Source organism: Prionailurus viverrinus, chromosome A1, assembly GCF_022837055.1.
Source record: "Prionailurus viverrinus isolate Anna chromosome A1, UM_Priviv_1.0, whole genome shotgun sequence".
In the NCBI taxonomy this organism is placed as follows: domain Eukaryota; kingdom Metazoa; phylum Chordata; class Mammalia; order Carnivora; family Felidae; genus Prionailurus; species Prionailurus viverrinus.
In genome coordinates this window covers 92693157-92707259 of record NC_062561.1, presented here as the reverse complement: position 1 = coordinate 92707259, position 14103 = coordinate 92693157, and positions in this window count along the sequence as shown.

Here is a 14103-nt window from a genome sequence, read left to right as displayed (position 1 = left end):
GAATATTAAACTACCCTTGCAGCCCAGGAATAAATCCCACTTAATTTTGGTGAGTGATTCTTTTTTGTTTTTTAATGTTTATTTATTTTTGAGAGATAGAGACAGAGCATGAGAGGGGGAAGGTCAGAGAGAGAGGGAGACACAGAAGCCGAAGCAGGCTCCAGGCTCTGAGCTGTCAGCACAGAGCCCGATGTAGGGCTCGAACTCACAAACCGTAAGATCATAACCTGAGCTGAAGTCGGACGCTTAATCAGCTAAGCCACTCAGGCACCCCAGTGAATGTATTATTGGATTCAGTTTGCTAGCATTTTATTGAGAACTTTTGCATCCATGTTCATCAGGGATAATAGCGTATAGTTAGTTCTCTTTTTTGTGTGGTGTCTTTATCTGGTTTTGGTATCAGGGTAATGCTGGCCTTATAGAATGAATTTGGAAGTTTTCCTTCCGCTTCTGTTTTTTGGAAGAGTTTGGAAGAATAAGTATGAGCTCTTCTTTAAATGTTTGGTAGAATTCACTTGGTCCTGGGCTTTTGTTTGTTGGGAGTTTTTTGATTACTGATTCAATTTCTTTGCTGATAATCTGTTCAAATTTTCTACATCTTCCTGAGAGCCCACAATTTTTATGAATTCTCATTCCAGAGACTTCCAGAGGCCATTATAACTCCAACTAACCTTCTAATGCAGATTTAAAAAGGGGCATGTGGTAATTACTTATCCTCAGTAATTAGTAAAGGCACTTCAGTAGGTAAAGAAGATGAATTACTGAAAGAAATTATTTCCATGAGGGTCTCGGACTTCAAGCAATTCTTCACCTACTACAGATCTACCAGCATTGACCTTGGCCCAAAGGCCTCCTTTGAATCAGCCCCAGTGAAAGTGCTTGTGTAACTCACGGATGAGCATTTCTCAACCTGGGGTGACTTTGTTTCCGGAGGAACATTTGACAAAATCTGAAGACATGTTTGTTGTCATAACCATGGGGATGTGACTGGCATCTAGTGGGAATATGCCAGGGATGCTGTTCAATGCCCTGTCACGCACAGCACAGTCCCCACAACGAAGAATCATCTGGCCCAAAATGTTAGTAGTGCTGAGTAGTGTAGAACCCCAGCCTCACCATTCACTAGCTGTGTGGCTTCCTTCCCTTTCCAAGCTTCCGTCTCCAAATCCAGAAAGTTAAATAGCATGATGTAACTATGAAGTACCTAGCACAGATAATAGGTGCTCAGTTTAATTACCTTTGACAGGGGCACCTGGGTGGCTCAGTAAGTTAAGCAGCCGACTTTGGCTCAGGTCATGATCTTGCAGTTCAGGACTTTGAGCCCCATGTTGGGCTCTATGCTGACAGCTCAGAGCCTGGAGCCTGCTTCGGATTCTGTGTCTCCCTCTCTCTCTGCCCCTCCCCTGCTTGCAATGTGTCTCTCTCCCTCTCAAAAATAAATACACATTAAAAATTTTTGTTAATTACTTTTGACATATCCTAGGACACAGGGTGATTTACTGTTCCTGAAAAATGAGAAAGCATTTTTTAAATTTATTTAGTTATTTTTTTAATGTATATCCAAGTTAGTTATCCTATAGTGCAACAATGATTTCAGGAGTAGATTCTTTAGTGCCCCTTTACCATTTAGCCCATTCCCCCTCCAACACCCCCTCCAGTAACCCTCTGTTTGTTCTCCATATTTAAGACTCTCTTATGTTTTGTCCCCCTCCTTGTTTTTATATTATTTTTGCTTCTCTTCCCTTGTGTTCATCTGTTTTGTGTCTTAAAGTCCTTATGTGAGTGAGGTCATATGATATTTGTCTTTCTCTGACTGACTAATTTCACTTAGCATAATACCCTCCAGTTCCATCCACATAGTTGCAAATGGCAAGATTTCATTCTTTTTGATTGCTGAGTAATACTCCATTGTATATACCTACCACATCTTCTTTATCCAGTCATCCATCGATGGACATTTGGGCTCTTTCCATACTTTGGCTAGTGTTGATAGTATGCTATAAACATTGGGGTGCATGTGCCCCTTCGAAACAGCACACCTGTATCCCTTGGATAAATGCCTGTGGTGCAGTTGCTGGGTCGTAGGGTAGTTCTATTTTTTGTTTTTTGAGGAACCTCCATCCTGTTTTCCAGAGTGGCTGCACCAGCTTGCATTCCCACCAGCAATGCAAAAGAGATCCTCTTTCTCTGCATCCTCGCCAACATCTGTTGTTGTCTGAGTTGTTAATGTGAGCCATTCTGACAGGTGTGAGGTGGTATGTCATTGTGGTTTTGATTTGTGTTTCCCAGATGATAAGTGATGTTGAGCATTTTTTCATGTGTTGGTTGGCCATCTGGATGTCTTCTTTGGAGAAGTGTCTATTCATGTCTTTTGCCCATTTCTTCACTGGATTATTTGGTTTTTGGGTATTGAGTTTGATAAGTTCTTTATAGATTTTGGATACTAACCCTTTTTCTGATATGTCGTTTACAACTATCTTCTCCCATTCCGTCACTTGCCTTTTCATTTTGCTGATTGTTTCCTTCGCTGTGCAGAAGCTTTTTATTTTGATGAGGTCCCAATAGTTCATTTTTGCTTTGGTTTCCCTTGCCTCCAGAGACATGTTGAGTAAGAAGTTGTGCGGCCAAGGTTAAAGAGGTTTTGCCTGCTTTCTCCTCGAGGATTTTGATGGCTTCCTGTCTTACATTGAGGTCTTTCATCCATTTTGAGTTTATTTTTGTGTATGGTGTAAGAAAGTGGTCCAGGTTCATTTTTCTACATGTTGGTGTCCAATTTCCCCAGCACCATTTGCTGAAGAGACTGTCTTTATTCCATTGAATATTCTCTCCTGCTTTGTGAAAGATTAGTTAATCTTAGGTTTGTGGGTCCATTGCTGGGTTCTCTATTCTGTTCCATTGATCTGAGTGTCTGTTCTTGTGCCAGTACCATATTGTCTTGATGATTAAAGCTTTGTAGTATAGCTTGAAGTCCGGGATTGTGATGCTTTCTGGTTCGGTTTCTTTTTCAAGATTGCTTTGGCTATTCGGGGTCTTTTCTGGTTCCATACAAATTTTAGGATTGCTTGTTCTAGCTCTGTGAAGAATACTGGTGTTATTTTGATAGGTATTGCATCGAATATGTAGATTGCTTTGGGTAGTATTGACATTTTAACAATATTTGTTCTTCCTATCAAGGAATATGGAATCTTTTTCCATTTTTTTGTGTCTTCTTCAATTTATTTCATAAGCTTTCTATAGTTTTCAGTGTATAGATTTTTCAACTCTTTGGTTAAATTTATTCCTAGGTATTTTATGGGTTTTGGTGCAATTGCAAATGTGATCGATTCCTTGATTTCTCTTTCTGTTGCTTCATTGTTGGTGTATAAGAATGCAACCGATTTCTGTACATTGATTTTATATCCTGCCACTTTGCTGAATTAATGGATCAGTTCTAGCAGTTTTTTGGTGGAATCTTTTGAGTTTTCCATATAGAGTATCATGTCATCTGCGAAGAGTGAAAGTTTGACTGCCTCCTGGCTGATTTGGATGCCTTTTATTTCTTTGTGTTGTCTGATTGCAGAGGCTAAGACTTCCAATACTATGTTGAATAACAGTGGCGAGAGTGGACATCCCTGTCTTGTTCCTGACCTTAGAGGGAAAAGTTGCCCCTTTAAGGATGTTTCCCCATTGAGGATGATATTGGCGTTGTGTCGTTTATATATGGCTTTTATGATCTTGAGGTATGATCCTTATATCCCTACTTTCTTAAGGGTTTTTATCAAGAAAGGATGCTGTATTTTGTCAAATGCTTTCTCTGCATCTATTGAGAGGATCATATGGTTCTTGTCCTTTCTTTTATTGATGTGATGAATCACATTGATTGTTTTGCAGATATTAAACCAGCCCTGCATCCTAGGTAAATCCACTTGGTCATGGTAAATAATTTTTTTAATGTATTATTGGATCCGATTGGCTAATATCTTGTTGAGGATTTTTGCATCCATGTTCATCAGGGAAATTGGTCTATAGTTCTCCTTTTCAGTGGGGTCTCTGTCTGGTTTTGGAATCAAGGTAATGCTGGCTTCATAGAAAGAGTTTGGAAGTTTTCCTTCCATTTCTATTTTTTGGAACAGCTTCAAGAGAATAGGTTACATGTCAAGAGACTTGTTAACGCTTCCTTAAATGTTTGGTAGAACTCCCCTGGAAAGCCATCTGCCTCTGGACTCTTTTTGGGGGGAGATTTTTTATTACTAATTCAATTTCTTTACTAGTTATGGGTCTGTTCAAATTTTCTATTTCTTCCTGTTTCAGTTTTGGTAGTTTATATGTTTCTAGGAATTTGTCCATTTCTTCCAGATTGCCCATTTTATTGGTGTATAATTGCTCATAATACTCTCTTATTATTGTTTTTATTTCTGCTGTGTTGGTTGTGATCTCTCCTCTTTCATTCTTGATTTTATTTATTTGGGTCTTTCCTTTTTCTCTTTGATCAAACTGGCTAGTGGCTTTTCAATTTTGTTAATTCTTTCAAAGAACCAGCTTCTGGTTTCATTGATTTGTTCTACTGCTTTTTTGGTTTTGATAGCATTTATTTCTGCTCTAATCTTTTTTATTTCCTGTCTTCTGCTGGTTTTGGTTTTATTTGCTGTTATTTTTCCATCTCTTTAAGGTGTAGGGTTAGGTTGTGTATCTGAGACCTTTCTTCCTTCTTTAGGAAGGCCTGGATTGCTATATAACTCCCTCTTATAACTGCCTTTGCTGTGTCCCAGAGGTTTTGGCCTTGGTGTTATTATTTTCATTGGCTTCTATGTACTTTTTAATTTCTTCTTTAACTTCTTGGTTAGCCCATTCATTCTTTAGTAGGATGTTCTTTAGTCTCCAAGTATTTCTTATCTTTCCAAATTTTTTCTTGTGGTTGATTTTGAGTTTCATAGTGTTGTGGTCTGAAAATATGCACGGTATGATCTTGATCTTTTTGTACTTGTTGAGGGCTGATTTGTGTCCTAGTATGTGATCTATTCTGGAGAACATTCCATGTGCACTGGAGAAGAATGTATATTGTTTAGGAGCTTTAGGATGAAATGTTCTGAATGTATCTGTTAAGTCCATCTGGTCCAGTGTGTCATTCAAAGCCATTGTTTCCTTGTTGTTTTCTGTTTAGAGTATCTGTCCATTGTTGTAAGTGGGGTGTTGAAGCCCCCTACTATGATGGTATTATTATCAATGGGTTTGTGATTAATTAATTTATATATTTGGGTGCTACCACGTTTGGAGCAGAAATGTTTACAACTGTTAGGTCTTCTTGGTGGATAGACCCCTTAATTATGATATAATGCCCTTCTTCATCTCTTGTTACAGTCTTTATTTTGAACTGTAGATTGTCTGATATAAGTATGGCTACTCTGGCTTTCTTTTGTTGACCATTAGCATGATAGATGGTTCTCCATCCCCTTACTTTCAGTCTGAAGGTGTCTTTAGGTCTAAAGTGGGTCTCTTGTAAACAGCAGACAGATGGATCTCGTTTTCTTATCCATTCTGTTACCCTATGTCTTTTGATTGGAGCATTTAGTCCATTGACATTTAGAGTGAGTACTGAAAGATATGAGTTTATTGCCATTATGTTTCTTGTAGAGTTGGAGTTTCTGGTGGTGTTCTCTGGTCCTTTCTAGTTTTTGTTGCTTTTGGTCTTTTTTTTTCCCATCTTTTCTCCCCTCAGAGAGTCCCCCTTAAAATTTCTTGCAGGGCTGGTTTAGTGGTCACGAACTCCTTTAATTTTTGTTTGTCTGGGAAACTTTTAATCTCTCCTTCTATTTTGAATGGCAGCCTTGCTGTATAAAGAACTCTTGGCTGCATATTTTTCTGATTCAGTACATCGAATATCTCCTGCCACTCCCTTCTGGCCTGCCAAGTTTCTGTGAATAGGTCTGCCACAAATTTGATCTGTCTTCCTTTGTAGGTTAAGAACTTTTTTCCCTTAGTGCTTTCATGATTCTTTCCTTGACTGAGTATTTTGTGAATTTGACTATGATATGCCTTGTTGATGGTTGGATTTTGTTGAATCTTATGGGAGTCCTCTGTGCTTCCTGGATTTTGATGTCTGTGTCTTTCCCCAGGTTAGGAAAGTTTTCCACTATGATTTGCTCACATAATCCTTCTACCCCTTTTTCTCTCTCTTCATCTTCTGGGGTCCCTATGATTCTGATGTTGTTCCTTTTTAATGAGTCACTGATTTCTCTAATTCTTAAATTGTGCTCTTTTGCCTTAATCTCCCTCTTTTTTTCTGCTTCATTATTCTCCATAAGTTTGTCCTCCATATCACTGATTTACTGCTCTGCCTCATCCATCTTTGCCACCATGGCATCCATTCGAAATTGTAGCTCAGGTATAGTATTTTTTATTTCATCCTGACTAGCTTTTACTTCTTTTACCTATGCAGAGAGGGATTCTAATCTATTTTCAACCCCAGCTAGTATTCTTATTATCGTGATTCTAAATTCTAGTTCAGACATCTTGCTTGTATCTGGGTTGATTAAGTCCCTGACTGCCATTTCTTCCTGATCTTTCTTATGTGGTGAATTCCTTCATTTCATCACTTTGAAGGAAGAAAAGGAATTAATAAGGTAAAAAAAATTTTAATTAAAAAATTAAAAACAACACACACACACACACACACAAATCAAATAGATGATGCTAGATCCTAGGTGTGTTTTGGTCTGGTTATTGAAAGGAGCTTGATAGATTAGAGAAAAAAGGGGGGAGGGGAAAAAAGAAAAAAAGGAAAACGTTTGAAAATTTGAGAAAATGAATACAATGAAATAGAATAAAATGAAATGATGGAAGTAAAATAGAATTTGAAAATGTACAAAAAAGTAAAAAATATAGTAGAAAAAATTTTTAATAAAAATTGAAAATAAAAATAAATTTTTTGTCTTTCTGTATTCAAGAAAAAGAAAAGAAATGACAAAGAAAAAAGATAGAAAGAAAATTGAATAGATGGACCAGCAAACAGACTGAAGTACAATTGAAATTACATCGTTTTCCCCTAGAAGTCAAACTATTAAGTACTTTATAGTCCGTAAACTAAGCAGGCAGAGAGACCTGTGGTGTTCCTCAAGAGCGAGGTTGGCCCAGTTGGGCAGGGCTTAGTGTAACAACTCCGTTATCCACTAGATGGCGCTGCTAGCCTACTGGGGTGGAGTGTTGTGGTGCTCTTAGGTGCGTATGCGCATGCGCGGGAATGGTGAAAATGGCGTCACCCAGCTACCTGGTCTCTAGTATCGAATTCTGTTCTCCCAGATCAGCAATCGAGCACCTGTCCTTTGTCTCTGGCTTCTGTCCACTCCCTGCTTTTACACTGTCTGTGACCAAGCCGTCAGGTTGCCAGGCGGCACCTACCTCCTGAGTTTTATCTCAGATGCAGCTATTTTCCCTGACCCCTCACTTCTGAGGGACCGCGGCTCTGACCTGTTCGCCCCTCTGCAGGAGGGTCTCACCGAGCAATGGCCAGGTGCTGGCCACACCAAGGAACGTTCACAGGACTTTAGTGCTGCCGATGCCCAGAGACTGTGGCTGGGTGCCAGACCGTCCCAGAAAAAGTTCACGTGATCTTGTAGCATCAGCGTTTCAGGGACTATGGAAAATCATAACACACATCGGGCACCAGGCTTCACCCCCAGCAACCTTGTTCCAGCACCAGCGAATGTGGCCGTTCTCTGGGGTCTGCGGGGACCAGGTGGCTTCAACAGTCTCTACCAAATGTCCTTCCAGCAGTGGAACTGCTTTTCCCTGTGTGGCCAGAGAACCTCCCAGACCTCACTCTGCTCCTGGGGATTTGCCCTTCCCACCAGAGCACCACCAGGTATTGAGCTGTGGAGTTGCAGACTCTGTGCTCCCCCAGTTTACAGTCTTAATGGAATTTAAACCCTCTCCTTTCTCCTTTCTCCCTCTTTAGTTCAGTTCTGTGGCTGTTTCCACTTTTCAACATTCTCTCTAGCTGCTTTCCGGTGGGGGGGGGGGTTCCCATATTCTCCCCATCTCTGTCCTCTCTCTGCATGCAAAAACAGCCCCCTGCCCTCCGTGGCTTCTCTCTTCCCCAATTCACCTCTCTGCACCGTGTACCTGCTGAGTTCTGTGGTCAGGTTGTGCAGATTGTTGTGTTAAGCCTCAAATCAGTTTTTTAGGTGTGCAGACTGGTTTAGTGTTGGTCTGGCTGTATTTCATGGATGCGAAACCAAGAAAGCATTTTTTAAGATGTATTTTCTTGCGTCCAAGCACAGCTTCTGCTAGTCAAGGTACTATCACAGCTGTGGGGAATTTTTTTAAGCGTATGTATGTATGTATGTATTTAAGCAACCTCTACCCCCAACATGGGGCTTGAACTCACAACCTCAAGATCAAGAGTCACATGCTCTTCTGACTGAGCCAGCCAGGCACCCCAAAGCTGCAGAGAATTAAAGTGTGTAGACACTTCTTTTTTTCTCACCCAGAATAGCTCAGAGCCAGCACACTCCTCTATTGACTTACACAATTTGGATGAGCCAAGCACAAAAGGGAAGACATTGCTAAGTTTGGCTCAGATGACTAGGGAAATTCTGAGATCAGAACATGAGCTATTTCTGACTTTTAGGTCCGAACCCGGACCTCTACTTTTAGGGGATTGTTTTGTACATTCTCATGAGTAATAACAGCAACTACCACGTTTCAGTGACTGGGCACCAGGAGACCCCTCACTTTGTAGATGGGGAAACAGGTTCGGGGAGGATAAGGTCCCTACCACTAGTGAGTGATGGGAGGCTGGGATTCCAGTCCAGTCTCTACACTTTTCTTTCTTTCTTTCTTCTTTCTTTCTTTCTTTCTTTCTTTCTTTCAAGTTTATTTACTTATTTTGAGAGACAAGGCACATACATGTGTGTAAGAGTGGGGAGAGGCAAAGAGAAGGAGAGAGAGAGAATCACCAGCAGTCTCCACACTGACAGTGCAGTGCCCGACGCAGGGCTTGAATCCACAAACCACGAGATCATGACCTGAGCCGAAGTCAGATGTTTAACTGATTGGGCCACCCAGACGCCCCTACCCTTTACTCTTTTAAATAAAAAGGACACTTCTCCAGGTGTCCCCCTGACTCTGTACTTTTCAACCAACCCATGTACCTCCTGTAAAGTACCCCAGCAACCAAGGATGGCAGAACCTCTAAGGGGGCACCACGTGTTCCAGACCTGCTTATGTCCTACCTATCCCAGTTCTGATCCTGTTTGCTTCTGGCTCTTGACTATTTTCTTTATTGAAAGAGAAGGAGCGGGGCGCCTGGGTGGCGCAGTCGGTTAAGCGTCCGACTTCAGCCAGGTCACGATCTCGCGGTCTGTGAGTTCGAGCCCCGCGTCCAGCTCTGGGCTGATGGCTCGGAGCCTGGAGCCTGTTTCGGATTCTGTGTCTCCCTCTCTCTCTGCCCCTCCCCCGTTCATGCTCTGTCTCTCTCTGTCCCAAAAATAAATAAACGTTGAAAAAAAAAATTTTTTTTAAAAAGAAAGAGAAGGAGCGGGGTGCCTGGTGGTTCAGTCAGTTGGGCATGGGACTCTTGATTTCAGCTCAGAATTTGTAGGATCGAGCCCCACATCAGGCTCTGAGCTGGCAGCATGGAGCCTGCTTGGAATTCTCTCTCCCTCTCCCTCTCTCTCTGCTCTTACCCCACTTGCTGTCTATCTCTCTCTCTCTCAAAATAAGTAAGTAAACATTAAAAAAAAAAAGCCCTTTTCTCTGACTGTGGCCTGCCCTTCATTGTCATTTGAAATTTCTTCATGAAGCAGACCCAGTGAGAGTCTTCTACAAGCTGAATCCTGAGTCTTAAGCAAGTGGGTAACTCAGTTATCTAAAATGCTTGAAGGTGTAGCAAAAATCATACTGGGAGGCCTAAAGTATGTCCCACCTCGGGGGCTCGGGACTGGGAAATCACACAACCTGTGTGAAGACCCTCCGACCTTCAGTGGAAAAGGTACATTGCAGGGGCACTTGGGTGGCTCAGTTGGTTAAGTGTCTGACTTGATTTCAGCTCAGGTCATGATCTCATGGTTTGTGGAATCGAGCACCACATTGGGCTCTGTGTTGACAGCTCAGAACCTGCTTGGGATTCTCTCTCTCCCTCTCTCTCTGCCCCTCCTTGGCTCTCTCTTTCAAAACTCAATAAATAAACATGAAACAAAAAGGTATAGTGCACAACTTGTGTATCGGCCCCTCAACACCCTTCTTCCTTCCACCTTTCACAACATCCAGGATTTCTTTTAGGGATGCACCCTCTACTCTCAGTCTTGTGGTTTGAGTTGAGTTGACCCCACGGTCAGCTTCAGGGATAGGCTCTGATCAGTCCGAGCTAATCTGTATATGCTATTGACCCGGCCACCAAGATGGATTCAGATGAAGCATTATCACCTAATTTGGGCAAACGATTTGTGATATGCTTGTTCTCGGCTTTGGGGAAAGAAGCTTCTCTCTTCTGTGACAGTGAATAGAGACAGTCCCTCTGCCTCTGGATGGCATTGTGTGAGCATATGTCATGGTCGCTTTCTGCAGGCCATTTCTAGATGCAGAATATGGAGCTCATGAGTTGTGCAGAGGCTGACAAAGGAAAGGGCAGTGGGAAAGCTTCAGTGACCAGGAGGCATGAAGAGGTCTCCCCAGACCTGACTGGACAAGCACCCAGGCACTTTGGTCAGCCTTTATTACTCCCTAAGACCAGGTGGAATGTGGAGCACTGAGGGTTACAATTTGAAGTTGTTTCCACATTCCTAGAGGAGAGGGCTAATTATATTTTTAAATTTTTAATGTTTTTTTAATTTATTTTTTAAAGCTTTATTACATTTTACTTTACTATTGTTTTTTTTTAGTCTGTTGTTTTTTTTTTTAGTTTTTTTAATGTTTATTTATTTTTGAGAGAGAGAGAGACAGAGCTCCAGGCTCCAGGCTCTGAGCTGTCAGCACAGGGCCCGACATGGGGCCCGAACTCAAAAACCATGAGATCATGACCAGAGCCAAAGTCAGAGGCTTACCCAACTGAGCCACCCAGGCACCCCGAAGGCTAATTCTTTGTGGTGGCAAGAAGATGATACAATTTGCTGTGAAAATATACAGAATTTTTAAATACTTAAAGATTTTATTTTTTTAAGTTTATTTATTTATTTATTTTGACAGAGAGAGGGAGAGAGAGAGAGTGCCTGAGGGAGGGGCAGAGAGAGGAGAGAGAATCCCAAGCCCCGATGTGGGGCTCCATCTCCTGAACCATGAGATCACGACCTGAGCCGAAATCAAGAGTCAGACTTTCAACCAACTGAGACACCCAGGCACCCCTTTAAAAAGATTTTTTTTAATAAATAAATAAATAGGTCTCTGTCAGTGCAGAGCCCGCTTGGGATTGTCTCTCTCCTCTCTCTCTGCCCCTCCCCTGCTTGCTCTCTTTCTCAAAAATAAATAAATAAAAAAGTTTTTTTGATGTTTATTTACTTTTGACAGAGAGAAGCAAACGTGAGCAGGGGAGGGGCAGAGAGAGGCGGAGACACAGAATCTGAAGCAAGCTCCAGGCTCTGAGCTGTCAGCACAGAGCCTGACGTGGGGCTCAAACCCACAAACTGTGAGATAGTGACCTGAGCCGAAGTCGGATGATCCACCAACTGAGCAACCCCGGTGCCCCCCACCCCAAAAAAAGGCAAGGCAAACACAAAGTCCCTACTTTCTGGGGCTTGCATTCTTGCCGGGGGAGAGAGGACTTGAACACAGTCTGATTTCAGGGAGTGACAGCTGGTTTATCCAGCTCTGATAAGCCAGGTTGATGAAGTGGAGAATAGAATAATAGGACTGGGGCTGCCTCTAGGTGGTGGGTTAGGCCAGACCTTCTCTTCCCACCAGGATCTGAAGCCAGATAGTAGCAGCTTTGAGACAGGATCATTAAAAATTTGTAGGCACAGGGTTAAACTCCTATGGAGGGTGGGGAGCAGGAGCGGGTGCTGGGGGAGAGGGGTGGGTGGCAGCGGAATTCTCACCCCAGCTGCTGCCCAACTTGGTGGAGAGGAAGGTGTGGGCACAACTTGTTAATGAGTGTGGAGCTCGGGGCCTCTTACAGACAGCTTGCTCAGCGTGCCTGAATCAACCGTCTTTATTCCCCTTTCCCTCAAGCTACAAAGAACACCTAAAAAAGTCACAGGGCCAGCTCCTTTCTACCTCCCTGGAGAAGTCCGAGGAAGTTTCTTTAGGAGGCATCAGGAGGAGAGCTTGTTTTGAGTATCATCCCTGTGTTAATTACAATTCTCGTTCCCCAGGAATAGGACACAGAGGAACAGCTTCTGCTCTCTATTTATGCACAGTCCCACTGAAGGCACATTGCAATGTTTTTGCTTATAAAAAGTATCTTAATGATTCCTCCAATGTCTTAAAAGATGATGCAGCCAAAAGTTTGCAAGGTAATAAGCTTATTACACTCAAACCAATGACTCCCTTGTGACTGTTTTTCTAGAAGTTTGCATTTAAATTCTACTCTTTTCCTCTGTTGGTCTCAGCCTCTTTTTGGTTAGATATCATTTTGGAAAAGAGAATGGACCTTTAAGATTCAGTGACTTAGGGGCACCTGGATGGCTCAGTCGGTTAAGCATCCAGCGCTTGATTTCAGCTCAGGTCATGATCTCACGGTTTGTGGGATTAAGCCCTGAGTTGGGCTCCATGCTGACAGTGCAGAGCCTGCTAGGGATTCTCTCTCTCCCTTTCTCTCTCTGCCCCTTCCCCACTCTCTCTCTCTCTCTCTAAATAAATAAATAAACTTAAAATTTTCTTTAAAAAATAAAAAATAAAAATAAAATATGGTTCCCCTTTAAGCATCTGGCTCTTGATTTCGGCTCAGGTCGTGATCTCACAGTCATGGGTTCAAGCCCTGTGTCTGGCTCTGTGAAGCTTGCTTAAGATTCTCTCTCTCTCTCACTTTCTCTGCCCCTCCCCTGCTTGTGCTTTCTCTCTCTCTCAAAATAAATAAACAAAACAAAAAAAATATGATTCCCCTTTATAAAACGATCATCAATTGCTCCTGGTCATCTATAAGATCAATTTCAAACTCCTTAGCCCAGCTTTTGATGATCACTCCTAGTACAGTATGAACACAGACATCTGAACTCATGGTACACTTTGTCTCTCTTTTGGCATTTAGCCTAGAGTCTTCATTTGAGCTCTAATAAAGAAAACAAAGTACAGGGGCGCGTGGGTGGCTCAGTTGGTTGAGCATCCGACTTCAGCTCATATCATGATCTGGGAGTTCATGGGTTCAAGTCCCACATAGGGCTGGCTGCTGTCAGCGTGGAGCCTGCTTTGGATTCTCTGTCCCCCTCTCTCTCTGCCCCTCCTCCACTCACACTCTCTGTCCCAAAAATAAACCTTTAAAAAAAAGAAAGAGAGAATGAACTACAGCTACCATTTGTGTATAGGTGCCGGGTTCTCAGAGGACACCGCTTGCTGTGTTTCCTGTGATCCACGGTTGGAGTCTCAACTTTGAGTCCAGAACTCAGGAATGGCTTCAAACGGGTAAACGAGACACCAAAACAGTAGTTTATAGTGAACAGTTAACAAATTTCTTAAAGGAGAGTACCCAGGGAGAGTGTAACGATTCCTGGAAGGCTGCTTGAGCCAGATCGACCCTCAGTGACAAAGGTCATCAGGCCCAGACAGGGTGCCACCACCATCTTACTGCAGGGACAGACCTGCCAGGGACACTAACATGATCTGATTATCTGACTCTGCTTTGCTGAGTATAAATAAGACCCCTTCTTTAACATTTTTTATAAAATTTATTTTGAGAGAGAGAGAGAGAGAGAGCTAAGGAGAGGAGGTAAGGGAGAGAGAAACAGAATCTTAAGCAGGCTCCACATTCAGTGCAGAGCCCAACTCAGAGCTTGATCCCTCGAGCCGTGAGATCATGACCTGAGCCGAAATCAAGACTCAGACGCTCAACCAACTGAGCCACCCAGGTGCCCCTAAGACCCCGTCTTTAAACACAGCTATGCTTTAAGTAAGTCTCAGAATTGATTGGATTTCAATTTTGGCTAAACGCAGAGTTTCTAAGGACACACCTGACCTGTTGGGTTGGATGTTTGCAGATTT